The 13269-nt window shown below is 36.9% G+C and overlaps 1 pseudogene; it reads right to left on the reverse strand.

The window, feature by feature from the left end:
* Window positions 1–1129: 1129 nt before the first annotated feature.
* On the reverse strand, window positions 1130–2094 carry LOC148658321 (olfactory receptor 10A6-like; annotated as a pseudogene).
* Window positions 2095–13269: the final 11175 nt, after the last annotated feature.

The raw sequence follows: 13269 nt of genomic DNA on the forward strand, positions 1-13269 counted from the left end.
TTGTGAAAGTGATGCTGTACAGTGCAGGTGACCTGGGGATTTAGCACTGATTAATCCTAACTGATACTCCCTGGAGAAAAGGTAGAGTTTAGTTATTGATGTTGTCATAATTGCTTGGGTGTTACAAATGTGAATCTTTCCGCTGACAATTTTGAAAGAGAGTTCAAATGGGTTCACGAGTTGTGTCATAATCAACACAATGACAGAAGTGGCCAACAAAAGTAAATCAGATTAATTTGATAACTACCATTCAATAACAAGAATTTAAAAATATCTATTGTAGAATTTGCTGGTCTACAATACATCTTATGTAGATGATGTGTGAAGAATAAATCCTGACAATAAATATAACTGATCTCAACCTGTTTGTGATTGCATCCTTGACTTAACATATTTAATATATAAATGTCTTTTGGAACTCTTTCCATTGGTTCAAACAAAGTATCTTCTTTTTCTAATGTAACTCTTTAAATTCAGGTTTTTATTGTATTTTACCATAATTTTGTATTTCATTATATGTGTCTGTATTATCCTACAGTCATGCAAGTGAGTGAATGACCATAGCAGACTTATATAGCATACTGTATGAGCCCTATTGCACAATCGCTGAGACAAAAAACAGGTACTGCTCACAGTCTGAAAATCATTACATTTAACTTACAATGATTGTCTCTTCTTCTGGCTTGAGAAAGAGCCACAAAGTTACAGTATATAGTGTTTTATATTTCATTATCAAGCAGATAGCAACTTTGTGGTTGCAACTTTGTGTGCATGTAATGTCCAGAAACAGATCAGTGACCCAGTACAATTCTGGTTGCTGTTAGAACATGCTGTTAGTTTTTATACTTTTCACACCTCAAATACAATAAACAAATCATTTTACACAGAAATGGGGTTTATGGATGAAAGGATGACAGTAGAGCTCCAGGCAATCTTTTAGTTATTTCCTTTAAAAGACTGATTTTTTATCTCTGAAACTCAAGTTGGTGCACTATTCACCATTCTGGTAACTTTTTTGTGTAAATGTTATTTTCTGGCCATTCCATTTACTTTCAGAATTATGATGTTTCTGGTCAACTTAGTGTGGTAACTACAAATGATCTGCATGTGTATTTGTACTGCTGTATTTTTATATCCAATTCCAAAATGTTAGCATTTTTCTCTTGTACAATTTCTTAATTGCTTGCATAATCTCCTCGGTTTTTAAGGTATAAATAATAGGATTTAACATTGGTGGAATGGCAGAAGACAAGGATGAATTTATTATCCTGGCATTTGGGTGTATAGAGGAGGATATTGCAGCAATATATGTGGCAGATACTGGGAAGTAAAACATAGCCACTAATACTAAATGGGAGGTGCAGGTTTTCATGGCCTTCAAACGACCCTCCTTTGTTGCAATTTTTGACAAAGCAAATATTATACACACATAAGACACAAGAATAAGAACTAGAGGAGCAAAAAGAACCATTGTGATACAGATTTTTGCCATGATGGAATTTGAATAGTTGTCATTGCAGGCAAGATGATACAGTGATCCATGATCACAGAATAAGCTGTTTATCACAGTAGATTCACAGAAAGACAATGTATTTATTAAAGCCACTGTTACTGATATTATTACTGCCGTAAAAACCCATGTTATTGCTATAATCAGAGCCATCCCATTTTTGCTAATAATGATGTGATATTTTAATGGAAAACAGATTGCAACAAACCTGTCATAAGACAACACAACAAGAGTGAAAGACTGCATGGTAGAAAAGAAAAAGACTTGGCCAAGCAGGCTTCGTACGCGATGAACTGAGAATCAAACAGAAAGCTATGAATCATTTTAGGAATAAGAGCTGTGCTGGCACCCACATCAACTACAGCTAAATTAAAAACAGCCACATACTTTGGGGCGTGAAGACTTTGCTCCATGTATATAATGAGCACGATGAAAGAGTTTGCTAACACAGTTACACAATAAACACAGCAAAAGAAAATATAATAATAATTCACATATGGAAGGTTAGAAAACCCACTAATATAAAAGAACAGAGGTCGAACAAATGGAACAGTTGAAGACACTGTTGAATTCAGTGAGCTCATGGCAGACTTGTTAATTTTTGTGGATGGACCTGCAATTATAAAATCATTATTATTTTTGGTGTCATGCAATTAAAAAAAATAATAATCTAGAAGTGCAAAACAAATATTTAGTCTTTGAAAATTGATGGACTGATACTCAGCCAGATACCTGTCTTACTGGACTATGAAGCACACCATTACCAAATTAGAAAGTAAAATACTTTTTTTTACATTTAACTGACATGTCAAGTATTGTGATATGATTTCATAGTTTAAAGGCCTGAGTGACTAAAAACTGACCTTGCAAAATACAGGTAACATAAGTAATTTATAATAAGATGTTATGCCAGTGTTCTCAATGAAGAGCTTTATGTAGGAAGTTTTGCATAACACTATTCAATTGCAACAATCCCAAAAAATGTATGATAATTCTTTATATAATATAAAATGATTTCCTATTATTTATAGTAATTAAAATCTGAAAAGATCATGGAGCTCTTTACATATATTTATCAGTCTGTATTTATACAAATACAAATCACATTTACATTTACACTTTCAATTCGCCTACAGTATATTATTTTTTCTTAATTTGTAAAAAAAAAATTCTTAAACTAGAGCATGAATAAAATATTTGATTTTTAAAATTAGAGTAATAGAAATGAAATATTTACAATTCCGTTCCCATAACTGCCAAAAATGATGGAAGAATAGAAAGAGAATGAAAAAGGTAATATTACAATAATTGACAACATCTGGATTTTCTATAATTTAATTGAAGAAACATATTTCCTTTTTTAGAACCAACTTTTTAGTAGCATAATTTCTTCAATCTACTGTATCTTACAGTATATACTTTAAGGCAATATTTAACAGTTTAAAACTCTAAAAATATACATTTACTCTATAATACTTACACAGATATGGCTTTATCATGAAGAATTAACTCTGGTCTTGCCCATGTGTTTTATGATATCAGAGATGTTTCTTTTTGTTTGTTTCCCCTTAAAGGAAGGAACCTTGGAAAGAGTGATGAGGTTTTAAGGACAGTAACTACTTCAGTTCCTTAAGAATGGACAGAAAAAGTATTGTCTGCATGTGAATCTGATGCTGCACAGTGTAGGAGACATGGAGATGCAGTACAGATTAATACCAACTAACATTCCCTAGAGAAAGGTCAAATTGATGTCATTTTGTTACAAATGTAAATCTCTGCTGACAATTTTGAAAGAAGAAGGTGGTTAATGAATTGTGTCATAATCACTACAGAAGGCAGAAATAGCCAGTAAGTACAGTATAAATCAGCTAATTTATCACCATAACTTCCAGAACAAGGACTCAAATATAAAAAATTGTGTTGTAGAACTATGCTAACCTGTAGCATGTCTTATGTGTGTGCTGTTGGGTGAAGAATAAATCCTGGCAAATTCTTCTGATCTCAACCTCTTTGTGGTTGCATCCATGACTTAAAGGGGAACTGCAACACTATTTTTATATTTTGGGGTTAGAAAGAATCAGCATTGATAAGTGCATTTCAAACCACAATAAAAGTAACGTACACAGTAACTTGTAAAACCTCCAATTCACATCACAAAATAAACAAAATGTGAAGTGCCATATTGTGCGATTCAGAACGAGGCAACAAATCTTCCGATGAGGAGTTGTGGCCTTATTGCACTGTAAAGAAGTAGGCTTGTGAATACACCTCTTTTAATCCAATAGAAATGTTGCTTTCAATTTTGAGACAGTTTTGCCAACAAACAACACTTTTTAATTCAGCGGCGAAATGTTTGCTGCACATTAATTCGCTCATACAGATGCAGCCATTCAAAATGCACGGTACAAACCCGCTGTACGGTAAACTACCCACAAGCCACCGCAGGGCACCGCGGTAAGTGATTGGCTGGCCAAAATGACCGACAGGGGCACTCGTGGTGCATTGGTTGGTAGTGAAAAGATTTAATCATTTAATCTCTTTACTGTGCACATTTTAATCCGCTTAGTATTGAATATTTATATGGAATTTTACCACTAAAGGGAAATTTTAGTAGCTGAGCATAAAAAGAAGAGGAGCATAATGCATCTGAAGGTTATAAACGATATTAATTTAGGAACATATACATTACTGTATGTACTGTACGTAAACTGTACTGTGTATGGCTGGTCTTGGTAGTTTAAAGAAAAAATACACACCAGTCTTCCATTTCTCCCTAAACATTTTAAGCATGAAAGTTTTATGAAACAGTACCCAAATATGCGATTGCTGTATAGAATGAATTTTTAATTTAAAAAAATTATTTAACACGAAAATTAAGCTGTTTACATCTTCCGCCTGAGAACAGTCACCCGTTGCTACCCAAAGCAGAAACACAGCCACTAACTAGCAAAGAGAGGACATTAGCTAGCAAACATGATAAAGAAATCAATGATTATTTTGTTTATTTCTTTTGCACATTTATTTGAACATTTCCATCGATTGTACAAGCACTTGGAAACTGTCCAATCCCTAGTTCATCAGGCATTTTCTTTCACGCTGCGGGCATTCTCCCGATCTGTGTCTTCTAGGATATAATGCCAGCGCTTTTTTGTTAAATTTGGGTTTCCAATAACGCCGCAGCAAACTCTTGTTTTTATGTCCACTATAACAGACAATCTCCTTTGCTTTTAACCGAGCATTTAATAATTTCATAAAATGAAAATGATTTACTTTATTTCCCTCACGGGATCAAAAAAAGTATCTGTCATCTATCTACATAAACTATCGAACAGAATTCTTGGGTCTCCCTATACCAGAGATTATGGTAGGGCTTCAGAATGGTGATTGGCTGACACCCCTCTGATTGGAGAAAAAAGACGTGCTATTTGCTATACATACTGTACCAGGAAGAGGATTTCTTTCTATTCGAAACGTGTATTTTAAAAGTTTAATTCAGAAGTAAAAACCTTCCAGCGTACACAGATTTCTAAACTGATCAGGAGGAAGAAAAATCACCCGTGTTTCGTGCATAAAAAGTGGTTATTAACTATCGAAACCTGTTTTATTTATTTTATTTTTATTTAGATTAAGAGTTCCCATCACCCCCATTCCCATTTAAATCACAAACCCGTGTTTAATTAAATGTCTTTTATCGTAAATCGTTATCTTTGTCTTATGCATAATAATGTTCACCACTCTGTCCACCAAATAATAATAATAAACTTTATTTTATATATCGTTTTAAATGAATAAGTAATTAGATTGCTCATAAACCTAATCACTTATTCTACATAAACACAGCGTAATTGCTCTCTGAAAATGCTTTTTCTTTTTATTTAGGCTCAGATTTCAACTATAGACCATATTATTAATAACCATAATAACGACCAACCAATAAAAACAATCATATAAACATAATACCAACCAAAAACATAGATAACAACCACAATACAAAATCAAATATATCAAACCATTAAACTCTCTCAAATCCCTCCAATTATCATAATCCCTTATGCAAAACCAAACCCTCCTCCCATCCCAGTTTATCCTGTTTATCATAAACAAAATCCACCTCAATTTTCAACATAAAGCATTACACAAAATCAATACCTCAACACTCCATACTCAACAACAAATATAATTCACAAACAGCCAGAACATGTAACTCCACATTCCCAAATATACCTTATTTCCATAGTCCCGGCCATTATGCAAAACCAACATCCCTCCCCTGTTCTCCCCCTCCGCTGGCGTTTGTAATCGTTTTTATTTTTAAATAAATCTTAGCAAAGTCATGTATTTAAAAAATCTTAAGATTTCTATATTTATGTCTTTATTTAGTGGTTTCATTAGTGACAAAGGCTAAACGTTCTTGGAAAAATGTCTTTCATGTAAACCATGTTTGCTATTAATTCATTTGGGGCTAAAATATGTTCATTGTCTTCCAATGAAAGAAGGGTTCCTTTTGCTGTAGTCGGGTTGACATTAGCTTGCCATGCCTGGCTTGCCATGCCTGGACTGTTACACCAACGCATTAGCATGTTAAAGCGATTTCATTGAGGAGCCTAGCTTTCTTAACTAGTACAGATGCAGCCATTCAAAATGGGTGGGGTATTTTGCGGTATACCTTGGTGGGCGTGTCGCGGTATCACGCAGTATCACGGGGTTAATCGCATCATTTGACAGTATTTGAAAGTATCCGGCATCACCTTGTAAAACCGCCAGGAGGAGCCAATAAAGCTTAACCTCTCATGTACAGCATTTGAGCTTTTAAATTTAAATTGTGTATTACAGCATGTTAATCATCAGTCATTAAAATGTTGGTATATTTTATGAAAGCAAGATTGCTCAGTTGGACAAAAGTACACAACCTACCTTTATCAGAAATATTTATGCATCAAAGCCTTTACCGAAGATATTACTTATAGTATTAATAATGAATGACTTTGGACAAGCTGTATACTCAAAGTATAATTTCTTTAGCACATTTGTACAAGCACTTGGAATCTGTCCAAGCCCTACTTTGTCAGGCATTTTCTTTTACTTCAATGGACATAAAAACTCCCTTGCTTTTAACAGAGCGTTTCATAATTTCTAACTACGAAAATTATTTAAAATGCGACACTTATCATTCAACTAGAGCTCAAAATATCACAAGGATCCTCAAGAGCACAGCAAAGACTGTATTAAAAGATACTTGTATCAGATACATGAGAATCCAGGCTTTTTTATCAACGCTTTCTTTTCCGTATACCAGATATTATGGAACCACTTCAGAAGGGTGTCAGCCAGTCAGATTCCAGGAATCGGTACTTTAAAGAAAAAATACACACCGGTATTCCATTTCTCCCTAAACGTCTTAAGCATCGAAGTATTTAACTAACGTGAAATAGCGTGTGAAAAAGCGGTAGTTTTAAGCTTTTCTGCTAATATAATATGGAATCGCGTATCTAAAGAAATTAATAACCATATGATTATATTTGTGTACTGCGACAGGGCTGTGTAGGGCTGTTTTGCCTCTCTCTTCATGTGACTTCCCTTGTAGTCCACTGGTCTACGTGTCTGATTACCAACTCATGGGTTGTGTGTTCAAATCCAGCTGGCGCTGTGACTTTTCTTTTAACAAACATTTCTTCGAAAAAATAGAATAGCAATATTATGGACAATCAATTGACTTTTATATTTCAAAATATCACAACATGATCGAATCTAAGTCATTTTTGATAACAATGAATAGTCACCTTCTTCCCTTCTGACAACGGTCCCTGCTTCTGCTTCCTGCTTCTATTGTGTGTGTGTGTGGGGGGGATCCCTTCAGATCTCCCTTCAGATTTAAAAGGTTATTAGTCATATCTTCGGTGTCGCATCTTACCAGTGCAGCTGATCTTTTGCTGCCTGGGTGGGTCAACTATCACAAAGCTTTAGAGAACCTAACATTTCTATTATCAACAAATTGTAAATTTGTAATAGAGTAAATTTTTATCGAGAAATGGAGGCTGGACAGTATGCATTACAGTATAAACATTTATATTGATTTAAATCGCGTTTTGATTTAAATCACAAACGCGTGTTTAATTATATGTGTTTTTTTTAATCATAATCAGACAAATGCAACATAAATTGATACAGTATCTTTGTCTTCTAAGTATCTTAATAAACTTTCAGCATAGCTTTTGGGATCAAACGTGGAAGGATTAGATTGTAATCGTTTTGATTTTTCAAATACGTTTTAGAAAAGTGTAATCTATACCTGCCCAGACTGTGGGACAGCCGCACTGGACAGCCGCACTGGTCAGGGGCCTTCCTACACCCCGCCCTGACCACTTTCACTCCTGTCCTGCTCTTCCCCGCACACCCCAGCCGGGCGCTCTTCGGCCTCTGCCCGGAACAAATGTATATTTAGATATTTACACCCGGCGCGGCACCGAGGGAGCGTCTGCATTTATAACTTAGTATTTAAAATTAGTCAAGCAATACGAAGCATCTCCTTTTACTTTTAAGTCCCTTAAATACATTGAGCACAGCTGTCTCACCACTTAGATTACTTTTTGATACCATCCTTACACAAAGCAGAAACTTCTTGTATTTTCCGATGACATACAGTACAAGTGGAAAGATTACAGATTTTAATCGTCTTTAATTTTGTTACGTTATACGTTTTGGGAACGTTTCATCTATACAAACACCACAAAACTATTCTAGATTGTATTTCTGAATGTTATGTTACACCTACAGTAGTTCACTGCTTTAAATACATCGAATTAAAAAAGTTAGGTGTAGCACTTTAGATCTTTTTTTCTGAACCAGGGAAAATCTGATCATGTTTCTCTATAACAATAATAAAAAACTTTATTTTACATATCACCTTTGAAAGTGGTATCTCAAAGCAATACAGTAGATGTAAACCACAGATTACAAAGTAAATACCCAGACAAACACAAACGCGTTAATAAAATGCTTTTATTCATTCAGCTTTTATTCATATTGTTTTTTTTACATTCCTCTTGTCTAACAGGAATGTTTTGTTTGTGGACAGACTGTCCACAAACGTGAGACTGTCTTTCTCAGACTCACATTCCCGAATGTCCCCCGCCCCGGTCAACAATCCTAGGAAGAACACGAAACAGCCTGTTAATAAAATTGTTACAATTTTGTTCGGTAAGTTCTTCCTCCCAGAATTTATAGATCGCATCGATCAGCTCCTGCTTTGTGACAGGCTTAGCAGTTTTCTGAACATAGTCTTTCAACGAATGCCAAACCATCTCTATCGGATTTAGATCTGGGGATTCGGCTGGAGTTTTCACCCAGTTCACTCCTTCTGCTACAAGCCTCGCCCTTCCTGCTGTGTGTTTCGGATCGTTGTCTTGAAAGAGACGGTGCCTTGATCCAAACTGCTCCCTGATATATGGGGCGGCATGCTGTGTGACCACGACTTCCTCGAAGAATTCACGGTCCATAATTCCTTCGAAAATAAGAAGTGGTCTTGGGCCTCTTCTAGATATACCCCCCCAGACGTGAACCTTCAGAGGATGTTTGGGCTTTGCCTTGTCCACATATCTCCCCCTTTTGCAAAATGACATTGTTGAAAACTGTTCCAGAGCCACTGTTGTTTTGGCGGTGAAAAGTACATCCTGAAATGCCTCCCCCTGTTCAATCCATTGGAGCGCTTGTTTGAGTCTTTCCTCTTTGTTTTTTAGCCTTATCATGGGGCGTGTGTTGGTTTTTCTGTATCTCCATCCAAGCCTCCTGCGCACTCTTCTTATCGATGTCGGGCTAAGGGTCGCACTGAGGTCAGCCCATAGCCGTCTTTGGACTTGCATCGCCGGTAGCTCATCATTTTCATCAGTCAGTTTGTCGATAGCTGGCACAATAGAACTTGAAAAAAAAGAGATCAACAGTTAGTTTTAAAAATAATGTGCGTAGTTGTATTTACATGCAAGAAAAGTATTTTTAGAAAGTTATTTACCTTTGAATCGTCGGTTTAGATTCTCTTTGCCTCCTCTCCCCTTTATAATGTCGTCTCACTGTGCTTTCAGAAACGAAGATGTCCATCGAAGCCAAATGCTGTACAATGTCCCGTGTTGACTTCCCGTTTCTTTTCATCTTCATTATTTGGTGTGAGAGAGTCTTCGTGATTTTGGCCATTGTCTGTCTCCTTACCAAAATGATACAGTCGTGCAGCTTGAATTCTGTACCTATATACTGTATGGTATGGTACAAATAGAACTTACACCATACCGATGAGCTAATACCAGGGAAAGACACTCCTAATTTATTTAAAACACAATACTCCAGGAAATATGTCTGATGCATTAGCAAGTTAAAACAATTGCGTCGAAAACCTGGGCGTAACAGCTGTTCCTTTTTCTGATCACTCGCTTTCTGGATACACGTCTCACCTGTCCTGTTCTTTGTTTTCCTAGTTTGCTGATAATGCCTGCTGCGATCCACTCCTACCCTCACACCTAAAGAAGACTATTTTACATTTCTTGGCGCGGTTCATTGTGCAATTAACCCTTGTATGTGCTGTCCTTAAGGTGATATCACATAAAGGTGATATGTAAAATAATGTTTTTTATTATTGTTATAGAGAAACATGATCAGATTTTCCCAGGTTCAGAAAAAAAGATCTAAAGTATACTAGTTTGTCACTAGTATACTTTTAATACAGTCCTTGCTGTGCTCTTGGGGATCCTTGTGATATTTCGAGCTCTGGTTGGATGATAAGTGTCGCAGTTTAAATAATTTTCGGTGTTGGAAATTAAGAAACGCTCTGTTAAAAACAAGGGAGTTTTTGTGTCCGTTACAGTAAAAGAAAATGCCTGACAGAGTAGGGCTTGGACAGATTCCAAGTGCATTTTTGCAATCAGCCTTATTTATGGGTTGCAATTTAAAAAAAGTCAAAAATGCAATTTAGAGCTTTCTGGCAAGAGTAGACACCCAAATTAATAATGTAACATGCCACTGTTTGTGCATGAACAGGGTTATACTGCTATTCCCTTAGATACCCGATTAAAAAATATATTAAAATTTTTTGGAATCCCCGGCGGAACCGGGCATCCATATGAATCAAGTAACAGGTTTATTCCATGCTGAAAAAAAGAAGAAAGAAAACAAATTCCATAAGAATCAGCGCTTTTATATATAGCCTTTAAAGGTGGCTTCTCAAAACGCTTTACAGGATATAAGCAACAATAACAACAACAACAACAATATTGTATTTCATTGCACTTTGACAGATCGTCCTTAAATCAATTGTTGACTTTCTCTCTTTACTACTGTACTTGTTAGGATTGACTGAGCTCCGCTCTGTAGCACACAATGATCCCCCCAGAGTCTCTGCCCCGGGTTATTTGGTTTTTTTGACAGAGGGTAAAAAACTCTCTCTCTCGCTTGCCCTCCCCCCCCGTGTATTGTCTGTTTTTTTTTGTCTGTCCTTTGACAAAACAAGGCTTGCCAGATAATGTGAATTGAAACCTGTTTTTCTAGCTTTCAAAGTCATGTGATGTGTAAGCGGGAACACATCATTATATCTTACATATGAAAAATACATAATATAGCTCCCGAACAAACACAAACATGTTTTTAATAAGATGCTTTTATTCACTCATAATCCGACAATTTCAGGAAGACTAAGGAAGGACTAAGGGAATTGTCATCTGTTGTTGAAGCTCTGTGAGCTCGGTGAGTTTGAGACCACTTGTTATCCCGGGTTGTTTGAATCGCCACAATTCAAATAGAGAAAAAAGAGCTGACTGACAAGATTTAAGATGTGGCTGTCAATGTTGGATAAAAAAAAAAACACATTGCCCGACGTTTGTTGCATTGCTTGAAAAATAACTTTATTTTGAGAGACTGGATAAGTTATTCAAGTGTTTTTTTTAACTTCCTGAAAAACAACTAATAATTTAACTATATGTGCAAACGTTTTATGATATGTCGCTGTTGTGAATGTCTGTGGCCATATGCTGGCTGGACTGGAGGCTCTACTGTACACAGAGAGGGGCGGGAGGGACAAGCCGATACATACTCTTAGAGTTTGATTAATAGGGAATATAATACAAAAATATAGTACTAAAAATAAGATACACTCTACAGACATTCACAACGGCGACTGTAAGAAGATAGGACACAGCGGCTCAGACACCTGCTGAATGGAAAGGGGCACTTTAATGTTCTGTATGGCTAATACTAAAGCCAATACTTCAATACTTTAATATTCTTTTCTGTATGTTTAACAATAGTGGGTACTGGCCTAATTTGTCCCTGCTCCCGTTGTTAGGTGTTAATGTGTTGTTGAGTGTGAATTTGTACCTGTTTCTCTGAGGTCTGGCTTTTTTTCTGGAAAACCATAACTCTGGTCTTGTCCAGATTGACTGTCAGCGCCCAGGTCTGACAGTGCTGCTCCAGCAGTGCCAGGTTCTGGCGCAGCCTCTGTTCTGTGGGCGACAGCAGGACCAGGTCGTCTGCAAAGAGCAGGAACTCGATTTCCGTAATTAATTCAGATCAGTAAATCAAGGAACAAAACAATTATTGCGCCTGGCTCCTCAATGGGCTTTGACGAAACGATCTTCGAAATCTACCACCAAGACAGTAAAAAATAAAGCGGTAAGACGGAAAAAAAGAAAAGTTTATTTTGACGTCTGTTCCGTGACTGATGAATACTACTGTGTGACTTTATTTCTTACATGACTTATCTTATTTTGCCACAGGCCATGGGTCTCTGCTCTCGGCCACTGGCCAGGGTGCCAACCTGTAGAAGCACCACCTGTGTGGAGACTTTTCGGCAGCAGCGGGAGCAGTACGACGCATTACTGGGGAGGATTGGGAGGCTAGAGACACTCCTGAAAATGCAGAGGAAGGAGACAGTATGTTCCGGCAGTCAAACAGTTGAGCAGCTGTCTCCCGATAAGTAATAATAGTAAAACTACTATGTTTAGTAGTTAACATAGTAGTTAACTATGTTAACTACTGTAACATAGTTACAGTATGCTCCTATTCTTTTTATGCTCAGCTACTAAGATTTCCCTTCAGTGGTAAAATTCCATATAAATATTCAATACTAAAACAGGCACAGTAAAGACGTTTACTGTAAATCTTTCTACGACAGACCAACGGACCACGAGTGCCCCTGTCGGTCAACCAATCACGTACCGCGGTACCGCGCGTCATCGTGCGTCACAATGCGCGACGCCGTAGCCAATTACCTCCGGTACGTGTCTGTACCGTGCACTTTGAATGGCTGCATCTGTAAGTACAGCACTTACTGGGTTTTTGAGGGGGGGAGGTGTCTTTCCCTGGAAATCTCGTCCCCTTCTACTTTGAAAATACCTGTGAAACCGGTTTAATTCGTCACAGCCAGCACTCCCGCAGAGAGGGGGGTTGTACTTGCAGTGTATACAGTAGATGGGAAAGCCAGAGCCGACCGCTACGCCACCCACGTGTTATGCTCTTCGTTAATGTCTAAGCCGGAACACATCATTATATCTCATTTTGTATTTCTTTTAAAAAAAAATCCTTTGCCCAGCCTAACAGTATTGTTGTTATTGTTTTTATCCTGTAAAGCGCTTTGAGGAGCCACCTTTAAAGGCCCCATATACAATAAAGTTCATTATTATTACTATTGTTAATTTGCTGCACCTCAGCAGTGATCCGGATTCGAAACTGACGTTTTCTGGTGACAGCTCAAATGCTGTACAGGAGAGGTTAACAATTATTAG

Source organism: Lepisosteus platostomus, chromosome 7 (genome assembly GCF_059453375.1).
Source record: "Lepisosteus platostomus isolate fLepPlt1 chromosome 7, fLepPlt1.hap1, whole genome shotgun sequence".
NCBI classification, from domain to species: domain Eukaryota; kingdom Metazoa; phylum Chordata; class Actinopteri; order Semionotiformes; family Lepisosteidae; genus Lepisosteus; species Lepisosteus platostomus.